This window comes from Amia ocellicauda, chromosome 10, assembly GCF_036373705.1.
Source record: "Amia ocellicauda isolate fAmiCal2 chromosome 10, fAmiCal2.hap1, whole genome shotgun sequence".
In the NCBI taxonomy this organism is placed as follows: domain Eukaryota; kingdom Metazoa; phylum Chordata; class Actinopteri; order Amiiformes; family Amiidae; genus Amia; species Amia ocellicauda.
This window is the reverse complement of record NC_089859.1, coordinates 37,277,934-37,304,265: the sequence shown is the minus strand read 5'-3', so window position 1 is coordinate 37,304,265 and position 26,332 is coordinate 37,277,934. Positions and strand designations below refer to the sequence as shown.

General features: G+C 42.4%; 1 long non-coding RNA gene and 1 pseudogene across 1 annotated transcript; one reads left to right on the top strand and one right to left on the bottom strand.

The window, feature by feature from the left end:
• Positions 1-3,074: 3,074 nt before the first annotated feature.
• LOC136759581 (putative nuclease HARBI1) lies at positions 3,075-4,411 on the top strand (annotated as a pseudogene).
• Positions 4,412-4,475: 64 nt separating this feature from the next.
• LOC136759643 (uncharacterized) lies at positions 4,476-18,074 on the bottom strand. Its single transcript, XR_010820087.1, has 3 exons — positions 17,943-18,074; positions 4,767-4,858; positions 4,476-4,679 (listed from the first exon to the last, which is right to left on the bottom strand). It is a non-coding gene; the product is annotated as an uncharacterized LOC136759643 (long non-coding RNA).
• Positions 18,075-26,332: the final 8,258 nt, after the last annotated feature.

Below are 26,332 nucleotides of genomic sequence, written 5' to 3'. Positions count from 1 at the left end.
CCTGATGGAGCTTGAGAGGTCCTGCAAAGAAGAATGGGAGAAACTGCCCAAAAATAGGTGTGCCCAGCTTGTAGCATCATACTCAAAAAGACTTGAGGCTGTAATTGGTGCCAAAGGTGCTTCAACAAAGTATTGAGCAAAGGCTGTGAATACTTATGTACATGTGCTTTTTTGTTTTTTATTTTTAATAAATTTGCAAAGATTTCAAACAAACTTCTTTCACGTTGTCATTATGGGGTATAGTTTGTAGAATTTTGAGGAAAATAATTAATTTAATCCATTTTGGAATAAGGCTGTAACATATCAAAATGTGGAAAAAGTGAAGCGCTGTGAATACTTTCCGGATGCACTGTATTTGCTGGTTCGGATGGACAACACAGCGGTGGTTGCCTATATCAATAGGCAAGGAGGTCTCCGGTTGCACAGACTGTACTGTCTAGCACGCCGTCTGCTTCTGTGGGCGCAGCCACCGTTCCGCTCCATCAGAGCAGTTCACTTCCCAGGCCTGTCCAACACGGCGGTGGACCTCCTCTCTCGGGGAGGCCCCCCGGTCTCGGAATGGCGCCTCCACCCGCTTGTGGTACAACTATGGAGCCGGTTCGGCAGGGCGGACGTGGATCTCTTTGCCTCGGCAGAGTCCACACACTGCCCACTATGGTTCTCCATCCAAGACCGCTCAGGAACCCTAGGGATCAACGCGCTAGCTGTCTCCTTTACGCGTTCCCACCGTTCCCCCTTCTCCCGGTGGTCCTGGAGAAGGTCAGGAGAGAATGAGCAACAGTTCTGCTGATAGCCCCACGGTGGCCTCGCAGATTCTGGTTCGCAGACCTGATCACCCTCCTCCATGGAGAGCCTTTGCAGCTCCCATTTAGAGCGGACTTGTTGTCCCAGGTGCAGGGCATGCTTTGGCACTCCAATCCGGGTCTCCTCCAGCTCTGGGCCTGGCCCCTGAGTGGGAGCAACTGATTGCCTGGGGTCTGTCGGATACGGTAGTTGCAACTATTCAGTTGGCCCATCGGGGTCATATTGCAATTTCTACAAGAGCTGTTGGACCAGGGCAAGTCCCTGTCCACACTCAAAGTGTATCTGGTGGCCATCTCCGCATGTCATGTCCGGTTTGATGGCGAGCCTCCTCGGTCTCATTTTCTGGCTGTGCAGTCTTTAAAGGGAGCTCGACGGCTATGGCCTCCTCGAACCCTTTAACTGCCTGCATGGCGTCTTGATGTAGTGCTGGACGCACTCTCCCAAGCCCCATTTGAGCCACTGAACTCAGCTGAGCTGAATCTGGTTTCTGCAAAAAGACTGCGTTTTTGCTGGCAATCACTTCTGCAAAACACGTGAGCGAGTTACACGCCCTGTCCGTACACCCATCGTGTGTCCGTTTTGCAGGAGATGGCTCCAGGGTCACACTATGGCCTAATCCTGCATTCCTCCCAAAAGTGCTGTCTACATTTCATGTCAACAGGCCTATTGAGTTGATGGCTTTTCATCCTCCTCCCTTCGCTTCAGAGCAAGAGAGTCGGCGGGCCCTCAGGTGCTATTTGAAACGCACTAAGGACATTCGGCACTCAGACCAAGTCTGGCCTGTACCCCGCTTTGTATATATTGATCAGCAGGTCTGTGGCCCGCTCTGGCTGTATTACGCCACTTGAGTTCTCCTGTTGCCCTGCGTTAGCCAGTCTAACCAGCAGGCGTCAACTGCTCCTGTGTTCTATGGGCGGCGCATGATTTGTTCCTGCGCCCCGTGGTATATATAGTTAGTTTGTACGAAATCTAAATTGTCAGCACAATGGAGCTCTTCCGCTCTGTACAGTTTAGTTGAGTTGGATGCTTTTGTGCTGCACGCTGACAGCATGAAGGTCTTGCTGTCACACGATATGTATATATTGTATATTGTTCAGCTCGGCTACACTGTTGACTAGCCAGCTATGTATTATGTTGTATTTTTCTCATTGGGTCTGTGGCCCCGCTCCTATTGGATCAGGGGTCCACTGTCATGATTAGAGCAGCCGGCCTTGCTCTTGTAAGCAAATATGATTACTTAAAACACTGACATTGATTCTGACCTACTTATGCCAGGATGGTGGGGATATTGCCAATTAAGTGATGAAGATTGTCGTAACCACATTATTATTATTATTTATTTTTATTTATTTTTCGTCGCAGACGCCCTTATCCAGGGCGACTTATAACAATAATAACATATGCCACAATGTCTGATCCAGCCAGTGCAAGGCTCGTGATTGAGGGAACAGAAGTCCTGGAAGACCTGGATGTACCCAGAGCCTGTGCCTTGCTAATGGGGCTGATACACGCACTCAGCCTCACCTGCCCAAAAGAAGTGAAAAACACTTTTTAAAACATTTCACTTGTATTTATTGGTATTGTATTATTTCTAAAGGTATTGTTGTGGGGTGCGTGGTAAGGGCGTTAAAACACATACAAGACAGGCAAGATGGGGTTGAAGACAGGAGTATGTCTATTTATTTTAAGTTCCCAGAAGCTCCTGGTTGTCCAGGACAACGAGTTTCAAAAGCAAACAAATAATTCTCTCTTGCAAAATTCGTCATCAGGTCACAGGCCAGGGTTAAAACCAGAGGGGGTTGTCGTCCAAAAGAAATGTCCTTATCCGTGTAAGCAGCCTTTGGTTTTGTTTTTTCTCGCTCTCGCTCTCCTTGTCCTTTCGCCAACCAACTACTGAGACAAAAGAATGAAAAGGTTTCCTGATGATATAACCCAGGTCTGATGGGCTGCACCTGTGTTGATTGCATCAGCCATGGGGTGTGTCAGCTCTGTTGCACTCTGGAAATGTCCACATCCCTGTTTGTAGTCCTGAGGGCTGTACTACGAAGCAAGGTAACTGGCTTATCTAGGTAAGTTCAGGAGTAACTGCGAGGTCGGGTGTAACTTCCCGGTTAACCCGTACTACGAAGGTGGATAAGTTTTACCCGAGGTATGCTGTCATGGCAATATACGCGGCATCTCTAAACTGCTCCGAGCAGGGTATGTTCGTGGTTAACACGGTATTACCCTATATAAGCACCGCCTCTCTGCCCACAATTTTGTCGAGAAAAATGCTGGCACATTTGGAAGACCCAATCGACATCGGGGCACGGATTGTGAGAGGCTCACTCCGCAGGGCGAGGGTGTTTAGAGACCGTGCAAATCCTCTATCTTACCCCGATGATGCTGTCTATAAAAGATATCGATTCTCATCGAAGGGAATTCAGTATCTTTGTCGGCTTCTAGGGCCAGATGTCTCCAATGCCATTCGCCGGAGTAATGCCCTCACTGTTGAACAGACAGTGTGCCTTGCTTTGCGGTATTTTGCCAGCGGACACTTCATGTATTCTATCGGTGATGCTGAACATCTGAGCAAGAATACTGTGTGCCGTGCAGTTCGCAAAGTGGCACTTGCTCTCTCTAAACTGCTGGATGCATGTGTTGTGTTCCCTGGCCATTTAAGCGTGCTAAAGATCAAAGAGGCTTTTTATGCGATCGCAGGTAATTCACAATTTAGAAGTACTTGATCTATTTTTAATATGCATAGGCTGGGCCTATATACAGAACACATTTATTTTCCAAAGGAATCCCGAGGGTGATTGGTGTGATTGTCTGTACGTATATCCCCATTAGAGCACCCCTGGGAGAAAATGAGGGGGATTATGTGAATAGGAAGTCATTTCACAGCATCAATGTTCAGGTATTTGATCATATCGTATTTGATCTGACATGTAGGCTAGTCTACATTATTTTGTCCTCAAAACTTATATTCAAGACAATTAAAGATACATTAGGTGGTGATTTTTTAACAATGGTAGTATGTTAAAATGGCCTGAATTCCTTTGTCAGATGACATGCGATCACCATTTAATGGTGACCAGTCTGGAGGCTAGGTGGCCGGGGTCGGTGCATGATTAACACATATATCAGGAATCCACTCTTGGTCAGAGATTTGAACAAGGTAAGACAACCACCACCCTAAATTTCACACATCATGCTGTATTATGACAATTTCTTTCTATCATTCAAAGGGCATTTTGATGGTCTGCTGCTTGGGGACAGAGGCTACCCGTGTCTGCGTTACCTGATGACCCCCTATCCTGACCCACAAACAAGGGAACAAATAAAATATAACGTGGCTCACAGTAACACAAGGGTCAGTATAGAGATGACATTTGGGGTCATCAAAGCACGCTTTGCTTACCTGCAAGGCTTACGGGTGCATGTGGAGCGGGCATGTGAGGTGGTAGCAGCATGTGTGGTGCTCCATAACATTGCCACTATTAGAAAAGAAAGAGCACCATGCCAGCTGCTGATGCCACCAGATGTAGTGGACCCAGTGACATTGGATCACCCAACAGGAAGAGCCATCAGAGAGGCCATCACAAATCAACTTTTCAACCAATAAGAAAAGACACATGAAAACATTCTTTATTGATATGTGTATTTATTTTTTGGCATTCTCCCTTTCCTGAAAATTAAAAAAACAAAAGTTACAGATGGTAGATTGATGAAAGGATGGTCACTGTATAGCAATGGTCAATGTATACCAATACCTTTTTGTCATATTCCAATTTTTCGATTTCCAGTTAAAGTTTCTTTATTTGTAGCCTTTTTTTCTGGCAGTCGAGCTCAAGCATACGCTTATACAGCGAGCACACACTGTCAGATCCAGCCTGCACAGCAAAATACATTGAGAGAATGAACATGGCATGCAGGATTCGACATAATTTGTGTTTCATATTGTCAGTACGAATACTTACTTTAATAGCAAAGAAAAAGCTACCCTTTGGGTTCTCTGTGAGGCCTGAGAGGAGGTAGCCATGGGTGGGGAGAGTGGTTGCTTTAGCTCCTCCTGAAAGACAATAATGCGAAGGTTAATTACATGCATAATGCTTACTTAATTAATATGTTCAAATCTATTTTACACAACTTAAAAACAAAATGCATTATGTTTTTAAGTTGTGTAAATAGATTTGAACATATTAATTAAGTTAAAACACAACGTTGTAGCAATGTATCTGGGAACTTCATTCTGACATTGCCACGTCAGAATACTATGTGGTTACAATGTCCCCACAACTTAAAGCTACGTGGCCACAACGTTGCAACAATTTAATTTTTATAAAAGTTGCAGTACAACGTTGCAGCAACATAATATTGTTAGCTAGGCCACGAACAAGGGATTCCTTCAGCTCAAAAGAATTGTCAAAAAAATACCAGAGACAAACCGAAATGAACAGTGGTACAACAGCAATGACGTTGCTGAATCTGTAGTGGTGGGTTATTGCTTTCAATTGAAATTAATTTAAAACTGAGGGCAGCTGGCACCATCGGCAGCATGATTCACTGTTTAAATAATGTTAATGATGCATACACAAGGGGTGGCACAAAATTGTGTTCTTCTCTTTCAGTGAAATTGTAACTTATGGTAACGTGTTATATACAGAACTGTGCAGAATCACTTGCTCTATACAGTAGAGTTGAAAGAGGGAACACAAGGTATTTACTGCGCGAGCTACACCCGAAAAAATTTACCTACTCATTGAGGCACTTAATATTAATAACTGGAGCTATTTCCACCTTAAGGAAAAACAATGCTTTTACAAGCGGGTATTATATATAACATGCACATCGGTTATCAATGTGACAACCAAATGAAACATAAAGTAAGCAACTAAATTTGGTTTGAGAAGGTAACTGCGAATTGAAAAGCTGCAGCAGTTCTAAGCTATATAAGTTTTTAGTTTTATGTTTTTTAAACCAGTACACAAACCAAACTTAGATAATAAAGTGTTTATGAATGTATTATGATACCAGAGCTATTTATATTATAACTAACTTAATTCAAAATGATATTGTAGCGATCTGGGACTAGGGGGGTGCATGTGCCTGTATATATGTGGGTTTGGGGTTCTGTCTGTGTGTTGGGGGGAGGGGTGGTTTATAGTGTGCGTGTTGTGTTCGAGTGGGAGCAGGCTTGTGTTACAGCGGGGTAGTTCTGGGGTTAAGGGTTGGCTCCGCACGGGAACAGGGGAGGCGCCGTGATTGGAGGAGCCAGTCACAGGGCCAGAGGGCATAAATAGGGGAGTTGTGTAGAGTTCAGTGTTAGAGGGTGTCAGAGTGGAGAGCATGAGAGGAGTGTCATTCCAGCCTGAAGATTGTCCTGTTCTAAATAAAGTTCCTGTTCAAGTTGAACCCTGCATCCTCTCCGTTATTCCTGTCGTTAGTGGCGAACTCCAACAACGATGTCAAACAAAAAGGCCATATCGTTACAATATATTTAAATCAAATAAGGGTAGTTGATTGTTTGAGATTAATACTGGCTTGAATGCATGGGGAAACGTGACCATGAAATCTCTGCCGATTTTGTCAAAATTTGCTTTCATCTAATTTATTTTTTATGAGTCTGAAACCATACATTTCTCAACAGCAAACACCTGGAAGCCTCCAAAGTTGCCTGCAACTAGAACAAAGAGGAGGTAGCACAGTTGACAGATAGATGGGAAAAAACAGTCAATGGAAGGTAAGAGAGTGAGGGCAGTGGAGGTAAGGGTGGAGGGTGAGACAGAGCGGAGATTACGGTGGAAGGTGACAGATGGAGTGGGTGGAGTGGGGAGGGAGGGGAGGGAAAGGGAGAAGGAAATGAAGTGGTGGTCCAAGTTGTCCATGGGTGTCACGGAGAGTGTTGAAGGGGAGCAGCCTCTAGAGAAGATGAGGTCTAGCTGGCGGCCAGCCCTGTGAGTAGGGGGAGAAGGGGAGAGAGAGAAGTTGAAGGAGTGAAGGAGAGGAAGAAATGCGGCACAATGGGAAGGGTTGGAGAGGTGGATGTTGAAGTCTCCCAGGAGGATGGTAGGTGAGGGCAGCGAGGGGAGAGAGGAGAGAAGAAAGTCGAGTTCATCCAGGAAGGAGGTGAGTGGACCAGGTGGACGGTAGAGAACTAGAAGGAAGAGGTGAGAGGGAGAGGTGATTTCCACTGAATGGAATTCAAAGCTGTGGGTCGAGATAGAGGAGAGAAGGGGAGAGCAGGAGCCCTGTTCCTCCTCCCCATCCAGTAAGACGAAGGGAGTGGGACAGGACAAAGAGAGAGGATAAGGCAGCAGGGGTGGTCGAGTTGTCTGGGGAGATCCATGTCTTGGTGAGAGCGAGGAAATCCAGAGACTGGTGGGAGGCGAAGGCGGGATGAAGTCGGCCTTGTTGGAAGCTGAGTGGCAGTTCCACAGGCCTCCAGAGAGTGGAGTAGCGGGGAGAGAGGAGGAGGGGGGGAGAGGCAGAGAGATGAGGTTGGAGGGATTAGGGAAACAATGACGCGCAGGTGCACGCCGAGAGGAAGGAGAGAACAGGACAGGAATCGGAGAGATTGTCATGGTTGCCTGTTGTTGCTGTTGCTGTGCAGCGTCTCCTCGCAGTTTTCTCCTCGCTGGAGTCCCCGCAGATAGAGTCCCTGCCCTTTGTAAGTGGGGCCCTTCAGACAAGGGGCACTGAAGGCTGCTGGCGCTGACTGCTGATGCAGAGGGGTGGGGGGCGGTTAAATACGACACCTGTAACTAATTAGTACAGTGCACACGTCATTGCGTTGAATGACACAAGGCTGGTCAGGATGGCCCTCCCTCCCACGGAGGACTGCTAATAGCACAATTAATGGCCGCTTAAAATCTGAATACAGACAAAGACAGTGCCAGATACACGCAGTTACACTGAATAATAGCTCGTAGTAATGTTAAACAAATGCTAAATAATCACAGCCTACACAGTGTAATGCTTCTGATTGCAGACAGGGCGTGTCGAGTGTCAAGTTACTTGCTACTAAGTTACTGAGTTGATTGTGATCAGTTTCGTCACCAGTGGTTATACGGCATGGTGGCAAATTGCGTTACAAGATGTCACTTAGAACAGCAAATATCTTCAGAACTTTAGAGCCTAATGTAATTAAGTTTTCAGTGGGTAACACTAGTACAAAGATCTATCAACTTTGATGAAGCCAAGTTGATAGGAAATAAAACACGGCTGCTGTACACCAATCAAAATGACAGCTTCACATTTTACCCACATCATGATATTCCATATGTACACCTCTGCCTCCATCATTTGGACAAGTTTTGAAATTGCATTCTGCATCTTGAATGACACAAGAATGAAAACTTCACATATATGCTGAAATTAAGTAAAGATGCAATGGAACCTTACAGAATTGATGCATGCAAGCAAGAGATTAATATTATAGTCCAGTGACACTGAAATATGCACAACAAATGACAAAAGATTGAAAACTTCAAATGTATACTACATTGGATTGAAATTGAAAATTACACATTTAATAACAAGAGCTCCAACTTTACTGATCATCTAGCCAAATCCATCGATCTATCAGGTAAATGGGAGGTAGGGATGGTGGAGATGCACTACCCCATGACTGTCAATACGTTTGACAGGAAACAGAGCTTCGAATTGCATTCTGAGACAACTGACACAAACTGGTATTATGAAATATCACAAGGCTACTATAAAAACATTGATGTATTGTTAACAGCCATGAATAATGCTGTCAAGGCTGTCCCCACATCGCCCAAGGTATACTTTCAATACAACTATATTAGTAGAAGTGTGCGCATTTTCTGGGATTCGACTATATTGTTTTTTACCAGGAGCCAGCTAGCACACGTCTTGGGGTTCATTCCCGAGAAGGGGGGTAAAAAATCACCCCATCCTCCAGATATTACTGCGGGTTTTAACCACATGTACACTCACCTAAAGGATTATTAGGAACACCTGTTCAATTTCTCATTAATGCAATTATCTAACCAACCAATCACATGGCAGTTGCTTCAATGCATTTAGGGGTGTGGTCCTGGTCAAGACAATCGCCTGAACTCCAAACTGAATGTCTGAATGGGAAAGAAAGGTGATTTAAGCAATTTTGAGCGTGGCATGGTTGTTGGTGCCAGAGGGGCCGCTCTGAGTATTTCACAATCTGCTCAGTTACTGGGATTTTCACGCACAACCATTTCTAGGGTTTACAAAGAATGGTGTGAAAAGGGAAAAACATCCAGTATGCGGCAGTCCTGTGGGTGAAAATGCCTTGTTGTTGCTAGAGGTCAGAGGAGAATTGGCCGACTGATTCAAGCTGGTAGAAGAGCAACTTTGACTGAAATAACCACTCGTTACAACCGAGGTATGCAGCAAAGCATTTGTGAAGCCACAACACGTACAACCTTGAGGCGGATGGGCTACAACAGCAGAAGACCCCACCGGGTACCACTCATCTCCACTACAAATAGGAAAAAGAGGCTACAAATTGCACAAGCTCACCAAAATTGGACAGTTGAAGACTGGAAAAATGTTGCCTGGTCTGATGAGTCTCGATTTCTGTTGAGACATTCAGATGGTAGAGTCAGAATTTGGCGTAAACAGAATGAGAACATGGATCCATCATGCCTTGTTACCACTGTGCAGGCTGGTGGTGGTGGTGTAATGGTGTGGGGGATGTTTTCTTGGCACACTTTAGGCCCCTTAGTGCCAATTGGGCATCGTTTAAATGCCACGGCCTACCTGAACATTGTTTCTGACCATGTCCATCCCTTTATGACCACCATGTACCCATCCTCTGATGGCTACTTCCAGCAGGATAATGCACCATGTCACAAAGGTCGAATCATTTCAAATTGGTTTCTTGAACATGACAATGAGTTCACTGTACTAAACTGGCCCCCACAGTCCCCAGATCTCAACCCAATAGACCATCTTTAGGATGTGGTGGAACGGGAGCTTCGTGCCCTGGATGTGCATCCCACAAATCTCCATCAACTGCAAGATGCTATCCTATCAATATGGGCCAACATTTCTAAAGAATGCTTTCAGCACCTTGTTGAATCAATGCCACGTAGAATTAAGGCAGTTCTGAAGGCGAAAGGGGGTCAAACACAGTATTAATATTGTGATCCTAATAATCCTTTAGGTGAGTGTATGTTTATAATGATATAATTGAACACCAATTAGTGGGTGACACTTATGCCCCACTTCTGCGCTGTGTACCTAAAAAAGGGGAAGAAGGCAAGTTTGTTACGCTGTTATATGATAAGCCTCACTATGTCCCCCTGAGCATGGATCAATTCGACACCATTAGCATTGAAATAAAGACTGACCAGAATGAACATGTCACATTCGCATACAGCAAGGTGATAGTGAAGTTGCATTTACGACCTGTTAGATACAACCACTTTTAAATCATGGTGATTGTTAAAAACTATGGAGACCCGCACATGTATAGGAACTACTACAAGTATCAGGCGGGTAACGGCCTCCCCGGTTTCACCGGGATGCCGGTACAATACGGTGCGGGGGTAGCGGGTATATTTAGAGCATTATTCAGAAAAGCTATGCCTTTTCTGAGACGCGGATTAGAAATTGTCAAACCACATGTTAGATTGGCTGCCACAAACATAGCTAAAGATGTGGTCGGGCAGGTTACAAGTGCGGTGGCCAGTAGAATAAATGCTCCGAAACAGGAGGGCTCGGGACTAATGTATATCAGGAGAGGCATTAAAAGGAAAAGAACCACACCACTGGGGCTCACAGGACCCCCGGCCCCTGTTAAAAGAAGGGCCGTACTGAAGAAACACAATCATAAGAGAAACGGGGCCGGTAAGAAGAGGCGTTCCAGGAAGCAACATCGCGGGGATATATTTTAAACATGGCTTTTGTTCACTGCAGTTCTGGGGAGTGCACCAAATCTGAACTGGATCTTTTTCAGCTTGTGCCCACACAGACCAGCATCGAAAAGAGCTTCTATGTGGAGGTGCCCCCACTCACAGCGCTCTCTGATAACGCCCCACTGGAATTTTACATCACTGGAAACGGTGAAGACTATCTAGACCTGAACAACACCGTCATCTACCTGACTTGTAAAATAACTAGGCATGATGGCACCGATCTGGCCCTGGATGATCGGGTGGGCCTGGTCAATTACCCCGTGGCCTCCCTTTTCAGCCAGGTCGACATCACAATCGGGTACAGACTTATTAGCCAGAGCAACAACTGTTATCCGTACAGAGCTATTATAGAATCCATTCTCAACTACAGTGAAAGTACTTTGAACACACAGTATTCTGCAGGCCTTTTTGTCAAGGACACAGCCGGCCAGCATGAAGTAACCGTACTGAACACGGCAAACCTGGGGTTCAAAAATAGAGCTGCCTATACACCAGGAAGCCGAAAACTAGAATTGTTGGGTTGTATTCATGCAGACATGTTTTTTCAAGACAAATTAATGTTGAACGGCGTTGATATAAAAATTAAACTCACCCGTAACAGAGAAGCGTTCTGTCTCATGAGCAACGCTGAGGATTTCAAACTGTCGGTTCTCTCAGCAGCTCTGTTTGTGAAGAGGGTCCGGGTGGCCCCCGCTGTCAGGCTGGGCCACGCCGATGCGCTGCAGGTGGCTAATTCAAAATACCCTGTAGATCGGGTTCAGATGAAAGTGTTCAGTCTGGCCAGAGGAAGCCGGGTCTGCAACCAGGAAAATTTGTTTCTGGGCCAATTGCCTAAAATAATAGTAATTGGTTTTGTGGATAACACAGCATTCAGTGGTGACGTTACACAAAACCCCTTCAACTTTAAACATTGTGTTATTAATTTCCTTGCCCTGTATGCTGATGGGGAGCAGATCCCTACTAAACCGCTACAACCGGATTTCGCAAATGATAACTGTGTCCGGGAGTACTTTAACCTGGTGGAAACAGCCGGAAAGCGCCTCAAAGACAAGCCTCTGGTAGTGGACCGTAAGGAGTTTGCCAGAGGTTACACACTGTTTGCATTCAACCTGAGCACGGATCAAGAGTGCACCGGGCACTATTCACTCATAAAAACAGGGAACCTGAGAGCAGAAATTCGTTTTGCCCAGCCATTACCAACCACCATGAACATGATAGTGTATGCTGTTTTTGACAACATTGTTGAAATTAACATGAGACGCCAAGTGCTTTATGACTACAGCTGAAAAGGAAAAAACTTAGTGAAAGGTACAAATCAATAATTGGCCATGGATACCAAACAACTTTTTGCCATCATGACTAAGGACATTTACACAAGAGACTATTTTCTGGGTGTGTTTCCATCTGATAAGCTCCACTAACGATCACGAGTCCCGAATAGGAGGCCAGTCTGTCTCATCATTAACACCCACCCCCAAAACCGACCCGGGGAGCACTGGCTCACTATCTATCTAGGAGGAGATGGGGAGGCTGAATTCTTTGATTCTTATGGATTCCCACCCAATGCTCCTTTTTTCCCTAAATCAATCATGCGTTTTTTAAACACAAATGCTTTGTTAACCATGTATAACAGTAACCAGTTGCAAGATGCTTTGTCCACAACATTTGGAAACCATTGTGTGTATTTTTTACAACAGCGTTGTAAAGGTTTAGCTTATAATCAGATATTGGATTTGTATTCTGAAGATGTAATTAATAATGACAACATGGTAATGCAGTTTGTTAAAAGTTATAACAGGAGAACGAGACCTATGTATTTGTTTAAGCTTCATGTAAATGAGAATTGTCAGATGTGTAACCGAATGTATGATTTTAGGATCTGTCATAATTGCTAATCCAGTAATGAACAGAAATGAGCAATGTTAGAGCCATGTATGAATAACCCTATATATGTATAGACACGATAGATTAGTGCCTGTTAATGAAATTTGTAATTCTCATATATGTAATGCCTGTTAACCAGATAATAAAATATGATATGCACAATAAGTACGGTTTTACCTAGTTAATAAATTCACACAAACAAACACCATTGTTTATCACACGTTTCATTTTTATTTATCTCTGTTATCACAAAAAATATAAAAAACAACAATTAAACACCACTGACAATTGTTATTTGGTATACAAACACAACAACAACAACAACAATAATAATAATAATAATAATAATAATAATAATAATAATAATAATAATAATAATAAATGTTTTATCATTATTATTATTATTATTATTATTATTATTATTATTATTATTATTATTATTATCAGAATAACACAAGAATTAAACATTTTACAACTTATGTATTTCTATAACCTATATATAAGCAAACACCCCACCAAAATAATAATAAAAAAACGTCTTATTTTTTACAGAGATAACCATGGTAATTTCCCAAATAGTCTGCGTCTTTTTGCGGGGTGGTCTCTCTGTGGAGTTTCGGGTGGGGCAACGGCCCCCTCCAGTGAGATAAACTCTGGATCAGGAGAAATAGGATATCTATCTCTAGTAGGGGCCATTTTTAGTTTCTCCAATAACTCCCGGTTAACTCTGTTGGAGAAAACCGGGGATATTAATCTCGGCCATAGCGGTCATAAAACTCCCCAAACCTTTCGGTGTCCTGCCTGAGGCCAGTGTGTGCTGCTGTGTGACAGCCCTGACCAGATCTATGACATGAGACCCGCGGATAGGAGCCCCCTTGTACACAAACTCCCCATTCTCGTTCCATGAAGTTACAGCATTGTTGGATACCATTCTCTTAAGTAATATTGCGGCATTTTTCTTTTGCCTCTGTGGTATAGCTTCTAAAATATCATCAAAAACAGGCTCTGTAGGTGTTATTTGACCCGGGGTGTCCGTATCAGGCATCTGCAAAGTTAACACGGCCTTTTCTGATTCCGCCTGACGCGTCAGGGTCAAGTACCTCTGCAACACTTGTGCGTAGCGTTAAGCTTTTTCTTATTCTCCCAAATGAGAGCTTTGCAGAATATGTTTCATTTCCCCATCCAATTTATACGTGGCTATTATTCGGATGTCGTGCTCAACTGGAAAGTCCTCTAATTCTGTCCATATGTTTCTGCGGAACTAAATACATTTTTTCTGTGAACTGCATTTTTTTTTTTTTTTTTTACTTGGCCAGTAAGCTGGTGATGAGGGGGAGGGCGATACTTAGCAAATTACAGATAAACCCCCCAGACTGGTTCAATAGATTTCTCTTTCTCTTAACAGACACGGTCTTTTTACTAAGAGTTTTTATAATGTCACCACTTTTCTTGAGTTTCCGAAATTGTTTAGCGCTCAAGCGGATGTTTCCTTTCATTGTATTTAGCGCGATTTCTGACACGGCGGCACCAGGTCGCTCGGCTTTTTGAAAAGAACCATATATTTGGTGTTTAAAGTTCATAGTTTATAGTTCTACTTTTACTTCCCTGACAAAACACATTCTGTACAATATATAAAATACTGAGGTTTCTGTGGTGCACGTATTTAGTGAAGGCTTTTTCAAGCTCATCGCTTTCACATGCCCTTTCCATAAGATCGTCAATGATCAACATGTTTACTTTATCACAGGGCAGTAATTCATCATCATTAAATGTTTCAGGCAACCCCTCTATAAATTTAATAAAAGGGTATTTTAACTTCAGTTCTTTATAGAGCGGCTGCATGGAACTATAACACCAAACAATATTATCAGGCATGCATGATAATATATGGCTAGCATTGTCTAATAACTGTCTTATAAAAAAAACCTTGCCGCAGTTTGAGGGTCCTGACAGAATACATGAAACGGGTGTTGCAGTCTAAAATCCATTGTTCAATACCCGTAGGGCAAGGATGTAAGGTCTGGCCCCAGGACACGTTTATCATACACGACTTTCAGTGCCTTTTGCTTAACACGTACTATCCCCGGTTGCCGCAATGTAATGTCTTTTATTTCACCACTTGCACCAGCCTCCTTAAACGTATAGTCGAGTATCAAATCTTTTAGGCTATCGAATTTAATTTTCTCACTATTAGCCGCGTTTAATGTGATACCCTTTACCTTGATACAGGCTTTCCCTCCATAGAGCTTATATCCATAGGATTTAGGTCCTGTAGCAACACACTCTGTAATGTGCTGGTCTGGAGGCAGCTCACTTGTCAGTTGACCCAGATAATCTCCTAACTCGGGGTCCCACTGGCCTGGCCTGCTTACATAAATGATTGAATCAGTGTCATAATACAAACAGCGATCTTGTAATGCACCCAGAAGAGAGTACAGTTCTAACCTAGCATAGGCGGTGGTGAAACTGGCGATGAAAATATTTACATTTGAAAGCTGTGTGTAGTGCTCTTTTGCCCGTTTCCAGGTGACACAGGCGCAGTCATCGTCAATAAAATCTCAAGACGAGACCTCGGGGTATGGGGCCAACACGTATTGAAATAATTCGTTGCGGTCTCGCACAATACTGGTGTTTTGTAAATCGGTTCGCTGTCCAAATTTTCCCCATAAAGAATTCAAAAACAGTTTTGAAATCTGTCTTTTGGCCGGATTCTTAGTGATGTTGAAAAAATCTAAGTGTACCCCCTCTCTGTCATAATACTCTCTGATGTAGCGTTCACGGTCTGTGTCATTTTTGCACCACTCTGGATAGCCTGAGGCCTCTTGTTTGCCTTTTAAATGCATTTTAATATAGTCACTAAACAGCGTGTTGGATGAGTGTTTAAAGTGCCAGATCTCGTATATTTCTACTATTCTGTAGCCCTTATCTACAGCCGCCAGCAGCTCGGGCGCGCACCAGATACCAGTAAGCGCTCTCTCCTCCTCGCTGTGTGTGCAGGGGGAGCCCTGCTGGGTGTCAGCACACGTCCCACAGAGTGTAAAGAACCGTTTTTTACCAACTCTGGTCGGTAACACCGGGAAAAACAACCTTCTAGGAGGGTAAACTTTGACTTTTGCGAGCCCAAAGTAATTTTGTAAATCTTCAAAGCCCTCGCATATTATATGTGGGTCACCAACAGGGTACAATTTGGTTTTATTCACGAAAGGGTAGAGACTGGTAAAATCATAGTATCGGAGCTGCTCACCAGGCTTTGGTTGATAATACAGGGTTATGACATTAGTCCTACCACCGAACAGAGACTCTCTGTGGTCTAAAGGTGCCGGTAACCGGACTTCAGAAATAAAAGCGCTAACATCCAGATTTTCATTCTGCATTGCCAACCAATCGTGTTCCCACATCACTTTGACATCAAACCCGTGTAATTTTAAGAATTCGGTTTTATACATTGTCTTTTGATATAACCAACCACATGTTGTGTGTGTGACGCTGTTAAAGTCATTTTCACTATAACATCTATCACAGCCGTGAAAAAAACAACCGTGGCACTCAAATGCCGTGTTCACTCCATTTATTACTGCGAAACCGTCTAGATAGTATGGGCCATATTGACGCCCCCCACCCGGCTTTAGTGCGTGTTGTATACTGATGTTGTCTGTGTGTTCAGTATACATGAGCCACTGAATAGCGGGGGTCGAGAAGCGCTTTTTCTGGCTGTGATAATTCTCATGTGGGACTAATGCTATGGTCTCCGGTCTGAGAAACATGTACCGGTACATTGTCATACACACTGAAGCGATGGTGATGTACTGAAACGGGTCAAGACTAACTTTAATCAGGTCTGAATCGGGGTCTGCTGGACACTTCGGACGTATCTGTTCAGTCATACTTAAGATCTCATCCCTAAATATTGTGCAAGCTTGTCTCAGTATGGCCACATCCTGTCTACAGTAGCGTTTCAATTCATCTTGGAAATTAAATTCAGAGTGTTTGTGCCCGTCATACCATTCCTGAAACTCTGCTTTATCAGCACCCATCATGTAGTCTACCCCGTAAAATTGTTCAGCAGGTAAGGGGCCTACATAATTTTGGTTTGCAACAGTATTAAAAAAGTGTGGGAAATGTCCTTTCGCACCCTCAAACCCCATTGCTTTTGGCATATTGCTCAGTTTCATAGGCAGGACATTTAATGAATCAATGAACCTAATGTTCAGAGCGGTCACTGTCATACACATAATTTTACCTCCTTGTGTGATTAAGTTTATATCTATATTTTCACGTATGAGCTCTCTAATGACCAAGTAGTTATCATAGCCTTTACCATTGTGTGAAATAATAGTGTAGCTTTTAAACCGCGTGTCGATGAAACAATTCACAAAGTCAGATAAGCAAGAATCCCCATAAAACTCCCATGAGCGTTCGTTGTTAATGTGTGATGCATAAACATAATTTGGGATGTGTGTCCCTGTTTCTTCCATGCATTCAAAATCAAAGAATATGTATTTTTTTGATTGTTTGGGGATGTTTATTACACTCATGTAGCATAAATGTAAGTCCGGTGTCTGGATAACAGTTTTACAGCGCGGACACAGCTTTTCTTCACAAGTATGTGTTATTGGGAGAAAAGTCCGGCACTCTGTACAGTAAAAGTGTTGAACACAAGTGATCTCTTTGGTCGCTGCTTTAGCCTTGTGTCTCCTGAGACACGCACTACCCCTGCAGAATATTTTACATACACTGCATCTGGTGATGGTCTCTTTAACCTCAAAACAGTGGGGGTCTAAACACGCTCTGCACCGGCTCCGGCAGCTGTGTCTATTTTTATACCCATATACCGCATGGCAATAATCACAGAAATAGCTAGCACCTATAAATGTTCTGATGTTTAAAATCCCATAGTAATGCTGCTCATGAAGTAACACAAACAGGACTTTAGAATGTATAGGTGTAGGCCCTGTAGTAAAATATTCCCATCCGTTTTCATGGTACAATACTTTGATAACGACCACCAAATAGTCTTTCAAATGCCTGAATATCTGAAAAACAATTTTTTTTCTGAATTGAAAACCCAAGCTGACTATGCAATCGTTTGGCACCATCTAACATTTCGGAATCTGTACATTCTTTACCCTTCCACAGGCGGTACACACTGACAGCAAAACATAAATTGTTACCTTGTTTTTTGAAATCAATGAGACAAGCCCTTTTTTGTCTATTATTTTACTAAATAAAATACCTTTTAAGCGCCTCCGCACACCACCACCTTGCATATTTCTAATCACGGTGACCGTTATTCGCAAACTCCCCTCTGTTAGAATTTCGGTGTGCCACCCGGTTTGTCTTACTCACGGCTTTTCTGGGCGCTGTGTTTCCCCTTTGTGTGACTGGTGGCTGTCTCCCCCGCTGTAGAACGGACCTCCCCTTATCAGCACGATCGGATCTCTTCAGCTGTTTTCCACTTGACACGCCTCTCAAGCAAGGCAATGCAGGCTGTGCCGCATTTTTAGCTATAATAAAACAAACATGTCAATTACACTTTATACAGTGACTTTTCATATATAATATATAATAATAATAATAATAATAATAATAATAATAATAATAATAATAATAATAATAACATTGGTAAAAACGGTGAATGTTACACACCTCCATTCAAAGTTTGCTCTGTGAATTGGGGTGGGTGGGGGAGTGCGTAGTTATGTGGGTTAAACACGGTCTCGTTGACAACTGTCAAATCAAAAAACAAACATTGGTCCCGTAAATTTACACATTATTATGTTTTAGAAGATGTAATTAATTCATAATATGTAACAACTTGTTCTTTGGCATACCATGAAATCTAAATAAAACTGGCCATTAAACACATTGCTTTGGCCCACCTTCAGAACACGTGTCTCCTGCGGTTTGGAAGGCGCTGTTCGGGACGTAGGCATTGGGGGTTGTGAGTTCCACTCTCCGTGGTCCCCTGCGGGGTGCTCGGCCCGACAGTCTCGGATCTGTTATTCTGTGCTGTAATATCTCGGTTCTCTCCAAGGCCGGTGTTTCACCTTAAATTATACAAACCATGAACTATGCATGATATACTAACACTTTTAAACCCAACTCTATTACTATAAAAAACATTCTTACCATCAATACATGTTAACGCATTTACTAGCTCTTCATCATCAAATGTACCGCAGTCAGATGCCAATTATGAAGAGTGTGTCCCTTCATATATTATATCGGATGTGTAAAATTAACTGCTTGGAGCGGCTTATTTATGGGGGGCAAAAATGGTATTTCATAATTTTTCTAAGAATCACACAAAATTGTATTCCACATAACACACCAGGAAACCGCCCAAAATGTTGTTCTCATTACATAATTCAGTTGGGGCGGTATGTTTGGGTGTCTATTTCACTCCGATAAAGTTTATCTCCCACAGACATCTGTATCTATGCGTGCAATGGTCATGGTCTCACGTTCAAAACAACGTGTACACACTGGGTGAGGTGACCGTTTGGAGAGATAAATTATTATCATATATTTGTTATGGACACGAGCCTAAAGGTACAAATGCTAACTGTACCCACGTGGCCCCCATACACGCACCCAACTCTGCCCACACTCCTCCTCCTCTGTAGAGCCACTGCCCCCCTTTACCCACGTGTCCCCACACATACACCATAACTCCGCCCACACCCCGCCTCCTCTGTAGAGCCGCCGCCCACCATTTACAGTATAAAGAGCACGCTGGTAAACACAGAAAACATGTCACCCGTTCGGGACAGTAACCGGTGGAAACCCCCATAGCGCACTATGGCTACACCAGCTAAGAAGACACCCCCTAGCCACCGCTGCTGATGAAGAACACAAAATTAAGACCGATGGAAGACATGTGTTTAGAATATTATTATTAATTTTAAACTTATGCCGGTGTTTACATGCGGTTAGGGTGTATGTGTGTATATATGAATTTCAATGCAAAGTGAATTTAAATGCATGTTTTCTTCTTTGTATGTTTATCAACAGATATGTGTAGGAATACCTCCCCTGAGTCCTGGTGAAGCTGCCCAGATGTCTGATGAAGATGAAGGAGTTAGCACTGTTGATGAAGATGCAGGTGCGTCTAACACAAAATCAAGACGGTCGGAAGACAGGGACCCAAAAGAGGTAACACATTATTTTACTTTAAAAACGTGTTTAGAATATTATTATTAATTTTAAACTTATGTCGGTGTTTACATGCTGTTAGGCCGTATGGGTGTATATATGAATTTCAATGCAGAGTGAATTTAAATGCATGTTTTCTTCTTTGTATGTTTATCAAAAAAGTGGTGTCAGCGCTCCTCCTCCGAGCCCCAGGGATGCTCTCCCATTGTCTGATGAAGACGAAGGTGTCAACACTGGTGATGAGTCTGAAGATGATGACAAGGACCATGAACATGGCAGTGAGGATAAAACCTCAGACACTGATGGTGGAGTTGGACTATCAATGGAAAGAGAGGTAAATATAGAGGTCCTACAACTGTGTATAGTCGTGTACTTCTTTACTTACCAACACTCATTACAGTTTTAAGTGTTATTTTCTTTTCTCTTCATTAGAATAATGGAGTACCTGACACCAGTGATATTGATTCCTCTGTCAACTCTTTAAGACCCCGAACGAGATTGAACATTGCATGCTTCTGTTCTTGCCTTGCTAGAGCCCACAAGAGTTTTTATTCAGACAGGGAAGTTGCGAGATATCATTGTAAAAACTATGATGATCATGTAACACTGATGACACACACCATAAAGGGCAGTATTGCGCTAGTGTTACAACATTGTATAGGCCGTGAATTAGTTGATAAGTGTGAGGCCTGTCTGATAGGTGACCCCAGCCAAGCACAGCATCTCTGTCTAACTTTAGATCATGAGCAAGGGAGTGTCTGGAGTAGTGTCGCTCTTATGTGACAAAATAAGTGTCACCCGCTTGCTAAATGTTGTGTTATGTGTTGCACATGCCCTATGTGGGCTATGCATCACCAGACAGACTGAGAAAGAAGTGAAATCACTTTTGCATAGCTTAGAAACATTTACTCTACCTTTGAGATGGTTTAGTGACTTGTTGGAAAGTGTAGATGAGCAAGTGATACAATTAGTTGAGAAGGTTATAAATAACAAGCCTTATAAGATGTTTTACAAACATGCATAAAATACTGTTTGTGTATGCTGTACATTTTTTGTGCAATAAGACATTATATATTTTTTTCAGAGAAAGAAAACTCCTGCAGCTGTGGGTTTACGTATACGTATGTTTGAGGAATCTCTGCTTGAAGATGCCATCCTCACTCTAATAGCTCACAAGTTTGGTGATTTGTATGATACTGGTAATCCTAATGTGACATTGCTAGTTGAGGATATTGTGAAAACAGTGGATGCCCTCCCCAACATGCTCAAGAGAATGCTGTATAAAGATCCACGGCCTGGTGTACCTGCTTTTACAGCTGTTCAAAACGTTCTCCAGAGTTCTTTTGGAAACACCATCCCTATCATGACCAAGTCCAATTTCTACACTGTGCTAGACAAAATAGCAATGATCTGTGTTGCTGCCCTTGCAAATAAACAGGTTGAGGGTGTTGCTTGTGCAGTACAGTTCAGCTGTTTCTTCCTGTCTGCTGTAGGAGTTGGGCATGGGAGATCACTGGTCACCCGTGTCAGTATCTAAGCTCACTGTCTACTTCTGACCTGATACCATGTTGTCATGTTTAGATCGGTCACAATAAAAGACTGACATTGACACATATTTTACTGAGTCTTGTTTTTTTATTTTACTTAAACAGTTTCATAAAACATTATAACCTAATATATATGTGTGTATTTAAAACTTGTATTTTTTAATTTACTAAAACAGTATCATAAAACAATATAACCTTAAAAACACAGTTTATGCTATTAAACATTACACCTCCACACCAGCAGGGTGAGGTACCCTCGGACCCTCACCATGATGGATGTCACCCTAGCAAAATGGCTACCATCTTACCAGATGACCTATGACCTTACAAATGGCTGACATCCAAGATGGCCGATATCAACCAAGATGGCTGACATCCAATATGGCCGATATCATCCAAGGTGGCTGACAAGGGAGGGTCAAAGGGTAACCCTGGGGGTGATGGGAAGGAGAGAGAAGTTCCGGTTCAAAACTGGGGGTAACCGGAAGGTGAGGTGGGCCTTCTAGTCTATGGTACGTAGGGAGGGCGGGACTTCCGGCTGTCAAAAAAGTAAGTGATGCCGCCATCTTCACTACTAGTGTCCTACAAACTTTGCAGAGCTTGCATCTTTTGAAGCTTCTGATTGGATGAACGGCAACAAGATTCTATGTCATTTTCCTATAAGGAAACATTAAGTTCTCACTGAAGGAATTCCCTGAAGTGGTGCTTCCAAGACAGCTTGATTAAAGTTCTATTTGCTTTATCTCAACGACTTTTCCAGTTATTTCAGAGACAGGTTCTACAGGAGTGTTTTGTTGTGGGTTTATATTTGCACTTAGTTTTACTATTTCTGTAAATTTTCACTACTTGTTTGCTTTTTCTTCACTTTGTTTATTAATCACATTCTCACCTGAATGCAGCACCTTTCACAAGCTCCAGGCACTAATTAAGGACACACCCAACTGATTGGGCGGTGTCCCCCACCCCTCCAGCAAGCACACCTGTTTTATTTACACCTTCTCCTCACCCATAACGAGGGAAACGTACTTTAAAAGAGCAGAGCAGAGCAGAATAAGTGTTACCCAGCTTCTTCCACAGTTTGATAACAAACAATAAAAGGTGTCTTAAACTAACTTAATGATACTTAGTTGAATAAGACATATTTAGTCTTAAAAGAAAGAGCATTAGCTAAAACAACAATTGGACCATTTATATTTCACATACAAAATTAACATTTGGTAAGAGAAGTATTCACATTTCCTAATTGATCCTCCACTGTCGTGAGCATCAGACCAGCCCCCCTGGAATTCCAAGAAAACTCAAATTTAACATTACCGGAAAATAATACCTGGCTTGTTTGGTATCAGCTGTAAGGTCATGTTTTGAGGGACTTGAAAATGTAATGATAAGAACTAAAATTTGAACCATTTTTCACATTCCTCAAAGCCATCACACCCCCAATACACATTCTGTAAGACTCAAGGGAGAGGAATAGCAAAGACTGCTTCAATTAGAATTTCCATTTTATTACCACAAACATGCCCAATCAGAAGTTTGGAAGGAAGAGATTAAAATATCTTTGTCTAAAACGTATAAAAACAGAAAGTTAAAGCTAGCAATTTGGAGTGGTACAATTTGGAGTGGGAGAACCTGGGACAAGAAACCAAGGATACGAAATCCAGGAAGACTGAACGGAACCAGAATCAGAAGATCTCCACCAAAAACCTGGAAGCATCTTCAATTCGAAGCAGTCTGCCAGCCCTCGCTGCTATCGAACATCTGCTTAACTGAATCTCAGTGAACCACACAGGTAGTATATTTTGTGTACTAGTCAAGAGTTAGGTAAATCACAATTACATAAAACCTTGTTGTGTATGGGATCTAATAGTAAGTGTAGTGTTGTTAGTGTAGTGTAATTATAATACTTGTTTGTTATTTTACATGTTTTGTGCCTCAAGTCAAGATCTCCTCTCACTCTCACTTGAAATCTTATCCACCCTGGTTTTCTCTGTCCTATCTTTGCAAATACATTTTGTCTGTTTACATTTTTAATAAACATATATCTTGTATAAAATTAAACCGCCTCAAGGTTAATTCATGCAGATCAACCTCACCGCTAATCTGAATTCGTATTAGTAAAAGTATTGTGGTAACTTGCGTATCAGCCCAGTCTCGTTTTCAGAGAACTTGACCGCTGTGGGTTGTATGTGTGGGGGTCACTAGATAATAGGACTTTATTCAGCAATTATCTCTTCTGATATCGATACCAGATAAACAAGCCAAACTCCGGTTTAAAGTCCTAGGCCAATCGAAGACACTTACTAATAAAACAATAACTGTAATGATACATTAAAATTATTTGTCCATTGCAACAATTTGGCTGTATCTTAACAGATCAGCATCCTTTCATTTCATTAAACTATTTACAGCCACTTTTTAAATAGTTATGTGAATGTTCCCTTCTGTCCTCTTAAAAATACTCTGTGGCATCTTCACACACTACAACTTAATGAAACCTGGTCATTGAAGAAAAATACAATGCAAAGAAACTGTTTTTTTCACTCCTGACAAATTAGTTATGAATTGAAATACATTCGCTACATAATTAAATTAACCAACTGGCTATATATTGTCATTTATATTCACTTTAAACCATTCTGCGATACAAAAAATAATTGATATTTTAAAAATGTTATTTTGAAAACAACCAGTTAGTCATACATACAACCTGATAATTTAAACAATTAAATATTCTACTTTTCAGTAAATTTAAACAGTACATTTAAATAATTTAATAATAGTCATGAATGTGAACTTACCTTCCAGTGCGTTTCTTGGTCTTAGGAGATGTTTTTCTCAATGTGGTCTCGAGGAAGAGCACTCGTATAACGTATAAGAGCATACGTATAATGATTATTATTCATACGTATGATAATTGAAAGTTGTATACGTCCATTTAGTAAAACAAGGTGCACTGATATCGCATCTGTCGGCATTTAGTCGGACATGATTCATCTCACTGAACTTAACTGCTGTCCAACCATGCCAACCAAATTCTGACGTTGGTCATCCTCCATCTCCCCGACCTACTGCTGTCCAACCATATGCTGACATCCTGTGCTATCAGGATTACATGTGCGCTTCCCATCACACACACACACACACACACACACACATACAGTAAGGGAAAAAGTATTTGATCCCCTGCTGATTTTGTACGTTTGCCCACTGATAAAGAAATGAGTGAGAGACAGAATAACAGCACAAAAATCCAGAAAAACACATTTCAAAAAAGTTATAAATTGATTTGCATGTTAATGAGGGAAATAAGTATTTGATCCCCTATCAATCAGCAAGATTTCTGCCTCCCAGGTGTCTTTTATACAGGTAACGGAGCTGAGATTAGGAGCACGCTCTTAAAGGGAGTGCTCCTAATCTCAGCTCGTTACCTGTATAAAAGACACCTGTCCACAGAAGCAATCAATCAATCAGATTCCAAACTCTCCACCATGACCAAGACCAAAGAGCTGTCCAAGGATGTCAGGGACAAGATTGTATACCTACACATGGCTGAAATGGGCTACAAGACCATCGCCAAGCAGCTTGGTGAGAAGGTGACAACAGTTGGTGTGATTATTCGCAAATGGAAGAAACACAAAATAACTGTCAGTCTCCCTCAGTCTGGGGCTCCATGCAAGATCTCACCTCGTGGAGTTTCAATGATCATGAGAACGGTGAGGAATCAGCCCAGAACTACACAGGAGGATCTTGTTAATGATCTCAAGGCAGCTGGGACCATAGTCACCAAGAAAACAATTGGTAACACACTACGCCGTGAAGGACTGAAATCCTGCAGCACCCGCAAGGTCCCCCTGCTCAAGAAAGCACATGTACAGGCCCGTCTGAAGTTTGCCAATGAACATCTGAATGATTCAGAGGAGAACTGGGTGAAAGTGTTGTGGTCAAACCAAAATCGAGCTCTTTGGCATCAACTCAACTCACTGTGTTTGGAGGAGGAGGAATGACCCCAAGAACACCATCCCCACCGTCAGACATGGAGGTGGAAACATTATGCTTTGGGGGTGTTTTTCTGCTAAGGGGACAGGACAACTGCACCGCATCAAAGGGACGATGGACGGGGCCATGTACCGTCAAATCTTGGGTGAGAACCTCCTTCCCTCAGCCAGGGCATTGAAAATGGGTCGTGGATGGGTATTCCAGCATGACAATGACCCAAAACACAGCCAAGGTAACAAAGGAGTGGCTCAAGAAGAAGCACATTAAGGTCCTGGAGTGGCCAGTCTCCAGACCTTAATCCCATAGAAAATCTGTGGAGGGAGCTGAAGGTTCGAGTTGCCAAACCTTAATGACTTGGAGAGGATCTGCAAAGAGGAGTGCGACAAAATCCCTCCTGAGATGTGTGCAAACCTGGTGGCCAACTACAAGAAACGTCTGACCTCTGTGATTGCCAACAAGGGTTTTGCCACCAAGTACTAAGTCGAAGGGGTCAAATACGTATTTCCCTCATTAACATGCAAATCAATGTATAACTTTTTTGAAATGCGTTTTTCTGGATTTTTTTGTTGTTATTCTGTCTCTCACTGTTAAAATACACCTACCATTAAAATGATAGACTGATCATTTCTTTGTCAGTGGGCAAATGTACAAAATCAGCAGGGGATCAAATACTTTTTTCCCTCACTGTACGTATTTGAAAATTGCCCTGCTATGACCAATGTATAGTCCTATGTGAAATAATTATCATGTCTTCCTACTCCTTCTTGCCTGCTTTGTTGAGCTGATCCTAGCTCCAATTATAAAAGGCTTTGTCTGGTGTACAAAGTGTCATTGAGATGATTGGTTACTCGCAATGGCAAGGTAATTTCTTTACAACAGCCAGCCACACACTTCACCTTCACTGCAGATTCAGTCTTTAAAGTATTCTTTATTTAATTTATGAAATAATACTGTCCAACTTCCTAAAAGACCTATGGTTAATCAACACTACACTCAAATGCTGCCCAAGTTTTCCATCAGGTGAATAATTTAACACTA